The sequence below is a fragment of the Polypterus senegalus genome, chromosome 9 (assembly GCF_016835505.1).
Source record: "Polypterus senegalus isolate Bchr_013 chromosome 9, ASM1683550v1, whole genome shotgun sequence".
Lineage (NCBI taxonomy): Eukaryota > Metazoa > Chordata > Cladistia > Polypteriformes > Polypteridae > Polypterus > Polypterus senegalus.
Window position 1 is genome coordinate 6,445,364 of NC_053162.1, and position 12,026 is coordinate 6,457,389.

The 12,026-nt window shown below is 43.5% G+C and overlaps 1 protein-coding gene across 2 annotated transcripts in view; it reads right to left on the reverse strand.

Moving 5' to 3' along the window:
- The window catches only part of LOC120535086 (centrosome-associated protein 350), a 192,274-nt gene that overhangs the window by 2,465 nt on the left and 177,783 nt on the right, over positions 1-12,026 (reverse strand). The window lies entirely within an intron of this gene.

Here is a 12,026-nt window from a genome sequence, read left to right on the forward strand (position 1 = left end):
TGTGGGGGAACCCGTGCCCTTTGCGGTCGATGATAAGTTTGTGAAGAAACAGGAAAGGTCTGGGAAGATAACCCCAAAGATGTAGCTTCACCTGTTGTGATGTGGAAAGACACTGCTGAAGTGGTTCTATCTTTGTAACTCACAGTCAAAAAATTGGCGCTTTTCCACTGCATAGTACGGCACGACACGGTTCAGTTCAGCTCACTTTTGGGGGGTTTTCCACTGGGAACAGTACCTGGTCCTTTTTTTAGTACCACCTCAGCCGAGGTTCCACGCGCCGAACCGTTACCAAAACGTGACGTGTAAACTCTGATGGTCACTGATTGGCCGGAGAAAATCGTCATTACTGCCTCACTGGCTATTCTTTTCTTTTAAGTACACACACGCGGAAGTTTGTGTCCCATCTCTCCATCGCTGGACGCAGTTTGTTGCATAAGTGGATGAATGTTTTAACTGTACCCAGGACATTTATAGGAGACTGGTCATAGCCAGCGAGTTGTACAGCTGCAGGTTTAACAGGTACATGAGAAAAAAACCTGTCAAACGTGGTTTTATTTAAAAGAGACACTCTAGCACCAGTATCTAGTAGGAGTGGGATTTCCACACCACCCACCATGCAGATGCAGTGTTTTAAGAACGGTGTGTTCTGCTGCACCCAATTTATAGGTTCTGGCGAGTGAGCACGCCGATACTCCCGTGCAGACCCACGTGCAGTAACAGGTGCGAGAGCTGACCGGCACCAGCGTGCGAAATGATTAAGTTTATTACAGCGGCGGCATCGCTGGCCTTGTGCAGGGCATGTGGCTGCCCTCGTATTATGCTGATTTGACCCACAGTTTGAACAACGTTGCGATGTAGTCGCAGCTGTGACTTTGTGCACAGGGATTTGATTGGAAGTCTCCGCGTGCGCTCCTTGCAACTTTTGCGCATCCGCAACAGCGGTTTCTGTCCATTTTCCTAGTGACACCGTTCTCTCTAGTGTGAGGTCGTCGGGTTCAAGCAGTAACCTGGCGCACAGCTGATTGCAATTGGTTTTCTCAATGATTTGATCGCGGATCATTTCGTTTTGCAGGGTTCCAAAATTACAATGCTGCGCCAGTTATCGACTCACCGGGCTGTTGTGGTCGTTGACGAAAATGAAAACGATGCATAAGGACACTGCGACCAGAGCGGAAATATGCCGCTAATACTGCCTTTGCTGCTGCATACGTAGGTGCGTCCGGTTGCAACGTGGAGAAAATGCGCTGTCCCTCTACTCCCAAACAGTGCAACAACAAAGCACTCTTCCTAACATCCGCCATATCCTGAACATCAAGGGCTACCAAATATAGTTCGAACGACTCGATCCATCTCTGCCAGGGCACCGGAGGCTCACCTGGGAAGGTCAGGAACGGGTTAGGAGGTGGTAACGTGAACTCTGCCAAAATGTTGTATCCAGGCACAAAAACCCGTCACACACGGGTTTTGCCCAAATGTTTTCTTATTTCCATCCTTCTTTTTCCCACAAACCCTCAGTTCACCACACCCTCTTTTTATACCCATCCTGCCTTGTCTTTTAGTAAAAAAACTACGTACAAACTTTTAAAGAAACACAGGGTTAAATTCGGGACATAACAAGTACCACCTCGGGGACAAAGGGGGGCGCTGTTCCTAACTGTGTCCTCTCCTTTTCCCTCCAGCAGAAGACGGGGCGCCCCCTTAGGGCACCTGACTCCGCCTCTCCTGGCTTTTTTTTTTCACAATATACTGCGAGCTGCCAGAGGGTGGCGTCACTCGATCCTGTAACCTGAAGTGAACGTGAACTGAGCCAACTAGCGGTTTATTATTCGGTTGCCTTTGCGCCTGTATTTTTGTTAAACTTTTGAAGAAGTAAACGGGGACGACCAACATTCCCCCCCCTCCACGTCCACATATAATCAATCAACAAATTTTCTAAGAACAATTAGTTTGAAAATGTTGGCTTCCTGAAAAAAAAATTTTTTTTTTGATGATTCTGCTTCAAGGTAACCTAATGAAATTTTTATTTGACTGCAACACATAGGAAATTGGAGACGCACGATATGAACTTGAAATGAGTTAAGCGTGGGTTCCGTCTAAAACTTGCAGGGAAAACTATGGGGGTTCATGGCAGGATTGGCACTCCAGCCACCGTTAAAAACCTCGCCCTCTTCAGTGTGGCGCTGAGGCGTCACCCGTTGCACGACTGCACTTGGATCTCAATCCAGGTGGTTCGCCACGTGGTGGGTGCAGCAACGTGCAACATGCTCCCCACCTCCTCTTCCTCCTCTGTCTAAAACGGTGTTTCTCAGCCACTGGAATGCCAGTTGTTATTGTGCATAAATGGTGGTGGGTCGCAAATTTTGTGAACTGGGAATCCCAAGCATTAAAGAGTTCTGAAGCACGTACAGTGGAACCTCGGTTCACGAGCGTCTCTGAACACGTACAAATCGGGTTACGACCAAAAAGTTCGCCCAGCTTTTGCACCTGTTCACGACCACACACTCTGGTGACGAACAAGCCAGTTTCCCTTCCGGTTCGTACGCGCCGGTGATTTCCGCACGTGTTCAGTCTCTCCCTGTACAGTACATTGTTCTCAGTCAGATGTGCATCGCGCAGAGGGACTTTAACTCAGAACTGTGATCTCTTCTCTACCCAGTTCCTCCTCACTTCCTTCACGCCAGAACTCGACTCATGCAAGGTTAGTTTTCTTGCTTGTTTATGGTTAGTTTTTGTATAAATTACGGATTTTTCAAATGTTCATTTTATTTCCCTGTGCCTAAAACTCATTAAAAAAAAGTGTTCATAAGGCTGTAGCGTGAAGTCTTGCAATGTGAGTTTTCTCTGTTCAAGGTTTTCTCAGTGTTTTTACATTTAGTTTACTATTACACTGTGCATTCTATGGTATAATTAACTAATTATATTAACTAATTAACTCATTTTTGTGCTTCAAAATCTTTAAAAAAATATATATTTACATACAGCTTGTATGGTCCGAAATGGATTAATTGTATTTACATACAATCCTATGGGGGAAATTACTTCGGGTCACGAACAAATCGGGTTGCGACCAGAGTTTTGGAACAAATTACGGTCGTGACCCGAGACTCCACTGTAGTCCCAAAAACTTCCAATAATGCCCATTTTGGTCACCGTCAAACGCTAGATATTAATAAGGGCAAGCACCAAATCTTAAAAGGTTTCAGCAGACCTCACTGTAATCATCTTTAGCCAAGTCAGAGGTGTTTTAAGGTTTATTATATTTACGAGGGGGGCCCCAAAATAACGAGACTTTTTCAAAAGCAATCATCTCTCTATTAAATAAAAAAAAAATCTTGGGTCGAGACAAGACCTTCTCGGAAAGACACTTTGACGTCCCACGAGAACGACCAATTTAAAACAAGATCACGGACATCTAACCTCTGAGATGTTGGAATGCTTTGGGCAGACACACTTCATGTGCTCTCAGCTCTTAACAATTGTATACTTTCTAGATGGCATGTCAACGATTAAGCGAACAAGAAAGATCACAGACACAACAGCATTGGCGGGAGAAGAAGGCAAAAAAAGAACAATAATAATCTATGTGCAAATTATGAAAATAAGAAAAGTAATAATCGGCCCGGCCCAAGTGGAATTGAAAACCTCGTAGGTTCAAATGGGGTCAGAAATCAAAGACTTCATAAAGACGTTCAAAAACATTGGCGTGATACACATGCAGAGCAGGTTAGAGATTATGAAAGCAGTGGCATTCGTAAGGCTCAAAAAAAACATTGGCGCGATACACAAGTTAAAGAATATGAAAGTATCAAAAAAAAAAATGAAAGTAAAGATTGCATTAGTGCAAACAAACGGAAATTACTACTCTGAAATAACAGAACAGAAAAAAGAGATTGAATATATGGACATAGGTGATATGTCAGAAGTATGTAGCTATTGTCAGAGACCTGTAGATCGTCTAATTCGTGTGGCCATCACGGTAGTGTTTCTTCCCAATGAAGAGGCGTATCCATGCAAATTAAAAGATTTGTTGTTTGGTGAAAGTGAAATCCACAAACACTACAGGAAAAATGTCGGAGTCTACAATAAACTTTTCGCGTTCGCATCATTCAATGCTCAAAACGTAGATTTACACGATTCAGGACCATACGCCATGAGAATCTGTGGTCCTCCAACAATTAAAGCTACGACAAGTTTAATTTCGAAGAAACCACAATTCGGTCAGGTGTATATTTATGATCACGGAGAAGCGATGCAACACAGAATCAAAACAGCAGGTAACAATTCCCATGAAAATAATTTCCTTAAATTGTATATCCGGATAACCAACCCCGGGGGTGGGCAAGCGAAGCGAGCAGAGGGCGGAGCCTCCTAATTTTATTTAAAATATTTCAAAACATTTACTAGTCTCCTTCAAAGTACTCCACCATTGGAAGACACACATTTGTCCAATCTCCTATTCCACTGATCAGAACATTTTTGGAAGTCCTCAACTGGGATGCAAAGCAGCGATCATGTCCTCCACACTGTTAAATCGGCACCCTTTCATTCTGGGGAACAAGAAAAAGTCACAGGGGGGCTAAGTCCCATGAGGAAGGGGGGTGGGGCACGAGTGTCATGCCCTGACTGGTCAAAAACTGGTGAATTCGCAAAGCTGTGTGTGCCAGGGCATTGTCATGGTAAAGGAACCGTTTGCCTCTTTGGATGGTTGAAAATATGTTGTCAGAATTATAGTGTTAAGTTGTTTGCAACATTAGTTCAATACAAAGGCTCTATATTTTGACTGCAAATGCACCTGTATTAATACTTGTGTGCACAGTAAAATGTTTTTTTGTACAATGTACAATTCTCATGACCGTCTACTGTAGTAATTGTAGTAGAAATTGTGGTTGACATCCACTCATATATGGGAAAAAAATACCGTGAAACCGGGATAATTCTGAAAAATACCGTGATATAGAATTTTGGTCATACCGCATTAGTACACAAAGTGTTCAGGAAGGAAAATGTTTGTTGTCCAGTGTAATCTGCTACAGGCTATAGCTAACTTACAATGTGCAAAAACTCCACGTCCGTCTGTCCTTCCATATGAAGCAACTTGGCCCCCCTGTGGAGACCAATTTTGTTGAGATGAGGCACATGTATTCTTCTAATTTGTTGAGACAGTTCAGGTTCTGTTCACATACAGTGGGTACGGAAAGTATTCAGACCCCCTTCAATTTTTCACTCTGTTATATTGCAGAAATTTGCTAAAATCATTTTAATTATTTTTTTTTCCTCATTAATGTACACACAGCACCCCATATTGACAGACAAATAAAGAATTTTTGAAATTGTTGCAGATTTATTAAAAAAGAAAAACTGAAATCTCACCTGGTCCTAAGTATTCAGACCCTTTGCTCAGTATTTAGTAGAAGCCCCCTTTTGAGCTAATACAGCCACGAGTCTTCTTGGGAAAGATGCAACAAGTTTTTCACACCTGGATTTGGGGATCCTCTGCCATTCCTCCTTGCAGATCCTCTCCAGTTCTGTCAGGTTGGATGGTAAACGTTGGTGGACAGCCATTTTTAGGTCTCTCCAGAGATGCTCAATTGGGTTTAAGTCAGGGCTCTGGCTGGGCCATTCAAGAACAGTCACAGAGTTGTTGTGAAGCCACTCCTTCGTTATTTGAGCTGTGTGCTTAGGGTCATTGTCTTGTTGGAAGGGAAACCTTCGGCCCAGCCTGAGGTCCTTAGCACTCTGGAGAAGGTTTTTGTCCAGGATATTTCTGTACTTGGCCGCATTCTTCTTTCCCTCGATTGCAACCAGTCGTCCTGTCCCTGCAGCTGAAAAACACCCCACAGCATCATGCTGCCACCACCATGTTCACTGTGGGGACTGTATTGGACAAGTGATGAGCAGTGCCTGGGTGTCAGCCAGAGCCCATTACTTAAACCCAATTGAGCATCTCTGGAGAGACCTAAAAATGGCTGTCCACCAACGTTTACCATCCAACCTGACAGAACTGGAGAGGATCTGCAAGGAGGAATGGCAGAGGATCCAGGTGTGAAAAACTTGTTGCATCTTTCCCAAGAAGACTCGTGGCTGTATTAGCTCAAAAGGGGGCTTCTACTAAATACTGAGCAAAGGGTCTGAATAATTAGGACCAGGTGAGATTTCAGTTTTTCTTTTTTAATAAATCTGCAACAATTTCAAAAATTCTTTTTTTTGTCTGTCAATATGGGATGCTGTGTTTACATTAATGAGGGAAAAATTAATTTAAATGATTTTAGCAAATTTCTGCAATATAACAAAGAGTGAAAAATTGAAGGGGGTCTGAATAGTTTCCGTACCCACTGTATCTGAAAGAGATGGCACCATAGGGACCACCATCAATGCTGAAACATATTGTGAGACCCTAAAAAAATTGAAAAAAAAGATTAAAGACAAAAGGAGGGGAATGCTGACTCGTGGCGTGTCCCTCCTTCACGACAACGCCAGACTCCATACCGCTCGTGTGACTCAGGACCTGCTTGTGTCCTTTGGATGGGATATTGTTACCCACCCACCCTATTCCCCGGACCTTGCGCCCTCAGATTTTCACCTTTTCACCAAACTGAAAGAATTCTTGGGTGGGAAACGTTTTTCCAACGATGAGGAGGTGAAGGAGACAGTGGAGAAGCGGCTTTCGGAGGTGGAGCGGAAGCGTATTCGACGAGGGTATAAAAAAGCTGGTGCCCAGGCTGAAGAAGTGCATTGAAGTTGACAGCGATTATGTTGAGAAATAAACACATATTTTGGAACATACCCTGTAAATTTGGTTGAAATATATTCATTTTTCGATTTTTAACAGCTGTTGTAACCTTTTTTTCTGGATATCCCTCGTATATGGGGAGCTTATTTCAGTTGCTCTTCTCCTTTCATTGGTAATATTGATACTGATTTTATGTTAGTATTGGTCATTTTGTATTAATAGATATTTTTCCATTGCTAGTTATTAGATACGACTCTATTGAGTACACTTTCAAAGTGTTATGTTTAGGAAAATGAAACAATAATTAGTCACAGACCCTCCAGCACTAACACACGTGCCACTGTCACATCACTTGCATTGCAGTCTGCTGGGTATGAAAGTCACTGAGCCACCCCGGGCCTCTCTCTGCGCCGTTCATTAACTACATTGTAAAAAAATGCATTTTTAATGTCATCGACTAACACACGTAATCACATTTTATTATTGCCATAACTTTTGACTACGACTCATTGTCGTACAACTATCTAATAAACAAAAATGTAATGACTGACTGTCGGATGAAGTAAATAATGTGAAATTGCTCCATGTTTTCATATGTGTTATTCAGGGCCGTCTTAACGTACGGGCACCATGGGCACTGGCCGGGGTGCCCCAGGAGCATTGGGGCCCACGGTGTTACTGATGCCTATGTATGTTTCTGCTTTTCTGTCAAAACAGGGGCCACAGTGCAATACTTTGCCCCACGGGGGTCTATGATGCTATTAAGATGGCCCAGGAACTTGAGTGTGACACCATGCCAACAACTGTCTAACCGGTTAATAAATTTACAAAAATTCTAAAATATCATTATTGACTTTGTATTGTGGTGTGAAACTTTGCATACAAGTTGATAAATATTTTGTATGTCTTTATTTGTAACTTAGGCAAAGCAATGTAATATTAGTGCTACATTAGTGAGAAGCATTCATGTTTACCCCCTAGGACTAAATCAGGATAGTGAATTTTATGACAGGGTTGGGCAAAGTGCCTCAAACCAGTTTGGCCAGTGATTCTCTGCAGGACCCTATCAGTCAACCCCCACAGGAAAGCCAGACTGTCTAGCTGGCACGTTTCACCTTAACAAATGGTTTGGGAGGCAGGGGTGAAGGCATTCTGTGCCCCATTGGTCTGAAGTATGGCTGCTTGGAATTGGCTTGTATCAGAAGCCTTTAAGTACCACGATGCCCTATTGGCTGTTGGGTTTGGACAGAGAGTCTGTAAATTTGCTTGTGTTAGCCCCCTCTCTCTCTTACAAACATCTGATGAAAAAGCATCTCACATACCATGAACTGAAAAGGACAACACATTGAAGAGCACAGCTCGGCAGCCATATTGAGACAGGCATGCGGTCTGTTCTGAAGAAAGCTGACCACAAAATAAGGACTTGATGGGAGACATTAAGTAACTAACAAGTCTGTGTGCCGCCTGAAACTACACATCAGCATTTATCAGGTTGTATGGTGGCCGATATTCAAATGTACTTTGCTTATTGTTATTACTTATGAATATTATCAATAATACTAGGGGGCTTTGCCACCTGCTCACTTCGCTCTCCAACCCCCCTGCCTGCGCTATGCACTAGCCTCTGCGGTTCTGTCGCTCGCATATGGGGATGCGGTTGTACAGTTTAAACAGATTTATATTTTCATGGAAATTGTCACATATGCATAATAGAACTATTTTACATTACAGCGAGTAATTAACCATATCAAAAAAGAGTAAACCGTAATAATTTGAAAGTAAGTTATGTTTCACGTTGCGTTACAGTTATTCGTTGCATAATACGATTTCATTCTGTTTGGATTTGAAATTAAACAAAAAAAATTTTTAAACTTACACTTTTACTGTAAAACAATTTTTTGAATGAAATTTTCATCAATATGGCATTGAATTTTGATTCTGTGTTTGGACTTTCATTGTGACAACGCAACGTATAACTGCCCGTGATTGAATTTCGTGTCTTTCTCTCTATTAAATAAACCGACTTTATCGAATGTTTAACTCTAAGATATGTTAATTGTCAAGCTGTTCTAACAGGAAACTGTAAATGTTTTAATACGAATGGCATATCAAGATCTCCTTTGTTGTGTAATGTGATCTCCTGAGGATGTACTACATTACCTTTCTTGGACACATCCTTCTTTCAACAGTATTTCGTGCGGTGGACGACCGGACAGTGTTAACGGTTGTAGATATTCTTCATGATATTGTAAGTTGATGTTTTCATCTTCCGCACCATCACCACCAACTGTTTCAGCAGAGTCTATTGATACGCATTTAACCGATTGACATTTTCATGTTAATTCATTTGACTTCATCGTTTCTCGGTGCTAAGATTGCCCATGTACTCATTTCTTCTGTTGATAATCCTTCATGATGAAATTCTTCAATAAGATTTGGACATAACACGTCTTCTTTAATTGGGAACTTAAAGTGAGGATAACGTTAATATTTATAAGAGCTGAGAGAGCAGGAACTGTGTCCGTCAAAAGCATTCACACAAATGACAGGTGAGAGGACTGTGGGTGGGGTTGAAAATGATTGAGAGGAGAGCAGGACTTGAAAAAAAATCTCATGGCTAAAATCTTGACTCGCAGGACTTGAAAAAACCTTCCAAAAAAGTCTTGTTGCATCACAGGATTTTTTTATATAATAGAGAGACATTATTTAAATTGTAACTTAACTCCTGCTTGTCTTTTACTACACCTAATTGCCTGAGGTTATAAATGTAGAAGAGAAGGTGGGGAGAAGTTATATGGTACAATACCTTACAAACATTGGTAAGTCTGTGAGATCTGAGGCATTCTGACAAAGGCTACATACAGTCATATGAAAAAGTTTGGGAGCCCCTCTCAGCCTGCATAATAATTGACTCTCCTTTCAACAAAAAAAAGATACCAGTGGTATGTCTGTCATTTCCTAGGAACATCAGAGCACTGCAGTGTTTTCTGAACAAAGATTTCCAGTGAAGCAGTTAAAGAAAAAATGTGGGTCCCCTTGTCATTGTGCTGATTTGAATGCCTGTCACTGCTCAATGCTGATTACTTGGTTGGATGAACTCGTTAAGCCTTGAACTTCATAGACAGGAGTGTCCAATCATGAGTGGTCAAAGGTATTTAAGGTGGTCAATGGCAAGTTGTGCTTCCTTCTCTTTGACTCTCCTCTGAAGAGTGACAGACAGCATGGGATCCTCAAAGCAACTCTCCAAAGATCTGAAAACAAAGATTGTTGAGTCTCCTGGTTTAGAGGAAGGCTACAAAAAGCCATCTCAGAGGTTTAAACTGTCAGTTTCAACTGTAAGGAATGGAATCAGGAAATGGAAGGCCACAGGCACAGTTGTTGTTAAACCCAGCAGGTCTGGCAGGACAAGAAAAATACAGGAGCGGCATATGAGCAGCTCCAAAGACCTTTAAGAACATCTCGCTGCAGATGGTGTATCTGTACATCGTTCTACAATTCAGAGCAATTTGCACCAAGAACATCTGTATAGCAGGGTGATGAGAAGGAAGCCCTTTCTGCACTCACGCCACAAACAGAGTCACTTGTTGTATGCCAATGCTCATTTAGACAAGCCAGATTCATTAAGAACAAAGTACTTTGGACTGATGAGACACAAATGGAGTAATTTGGTCAGAACAAAAAGTGCTTTGCATGGCGGAAGAAGAACACCGCATTCCAAGAAAAACACCTGCTACCTGCTGTCAAATTTGGTGGAGGTCCCATCATGCTGTGCGGCTGTGTGGCAAGTTCAGGCACTGGGGCCCTTGTTAAAGTCGAGGGTCGGATGAATTCAACCCAATATCAACCAGTTCCTCAGGATAATGTTCAAGCGTCAGTCACAAAGTTGAAGTTAGGGGGTTGGATATTCCAACAAGACAAGGACCCAAAACACAAAGGCATTCACACAGAGGGAGAAGTACAATGTTCTGGAATGGCCGTCACAGTCCCCTGACTTGAATATCATTGAACATTGTGAACGCTGGCCCCGGCACAGACAGACGGACATCATATTTTGCACCCAACACACTTTATTTACACTATGTACAACAATATAAACAGTCACGTGCACTCACAAAACCCCAGTGCCTTCTGCACTGATTCCCCCAAGTCCAGGGCCCACAGTTCTGTGCCTTGCTTCCTGGCCGCCTCCTGTCCCCGCTCTCCAGCTCAGTCCGCTTCCTCCCGACTTCCACCAATGACTGGAGGGAGGCGGCCCCTTAAATAATGCCCCGGATGAGCCCCAGGTGTTTCCGTCCTTAGCCACGCCCCAGCGTGGCGGAAGTATCGGCCGTCTTCCTGGCAGCTCTCCGGGTGCCACACAAAGTCTTCCCCCCGGCACTTCCTGGTGTGGCGGAAGTGCCGGGCTCCCGATAATTAGGCACCGGGGCGCCGCCTGGCGGTGGCCACGGGTCCCTACAGGGCTGGGCTTCAAAGCCCTGTACCCGAGGCCCCCTGCCTAACCAGGACGGACGCCCCACTCTGTCTGGAGGAGGCACTCGCCTCCTCCGGTCCTCAAGCGTCCCGGCGGGCTCCCGCCCCGACCGGCAACCGCACGGGATAAACCGGCATCGGGGCGCCGCCTGGCGGTGACCACGGGCCCCTACAGGGAAGGGCTTCCATGCCCTCAACCCGTGGCCCCCAACAGAACCAGGACGGACGCCCCCTCGCGGTCTGGAGGAGGCACAAGCCCTCCTCACGTCCTCCTGGGCGTCCCGGCCGGGCTCCAGCCCGGCCGGGGGCCACAACATCTATGGGATGATTTGAAGCAGGCTGTCCATCAAATTGAACTGAACTGGAGAGATTTTGTATGAAGGTCAGAAATACCTCCATCAGAGTCCAGACACTCATCACAGGCTACAGGAGGACAGCGTCTGGAGGCTCAAAGGAGCAAAAGGAGGCTCAGCTAAGTACTGATGTCATATCTCTGTTGGGTGCCCACATTTATGAACCTGTCTAATTTTGTGATGATGCATATTGCATATTTTCTGTTAATCCAATAAACTTAATGTCACTGCTGAAATCCTACTGTGTTCATAAGGCATGTCAGATATTAAAAGGAAGTTACTACTTTGAAAGCTCAGCCAATGAGAAACAAAAATCCAAAGAATTAAGAGGGGTTCCCAAACTTTTTCATATGACTATATTAACATTACAAAAGTAGAAAGTAGACTAATATATTACTTTACCAAGACAAAACAATTAGTCATTGTATCGAGTGTTTCTGGATGATGGAAAAAAATAAAATTATTTTAGCACA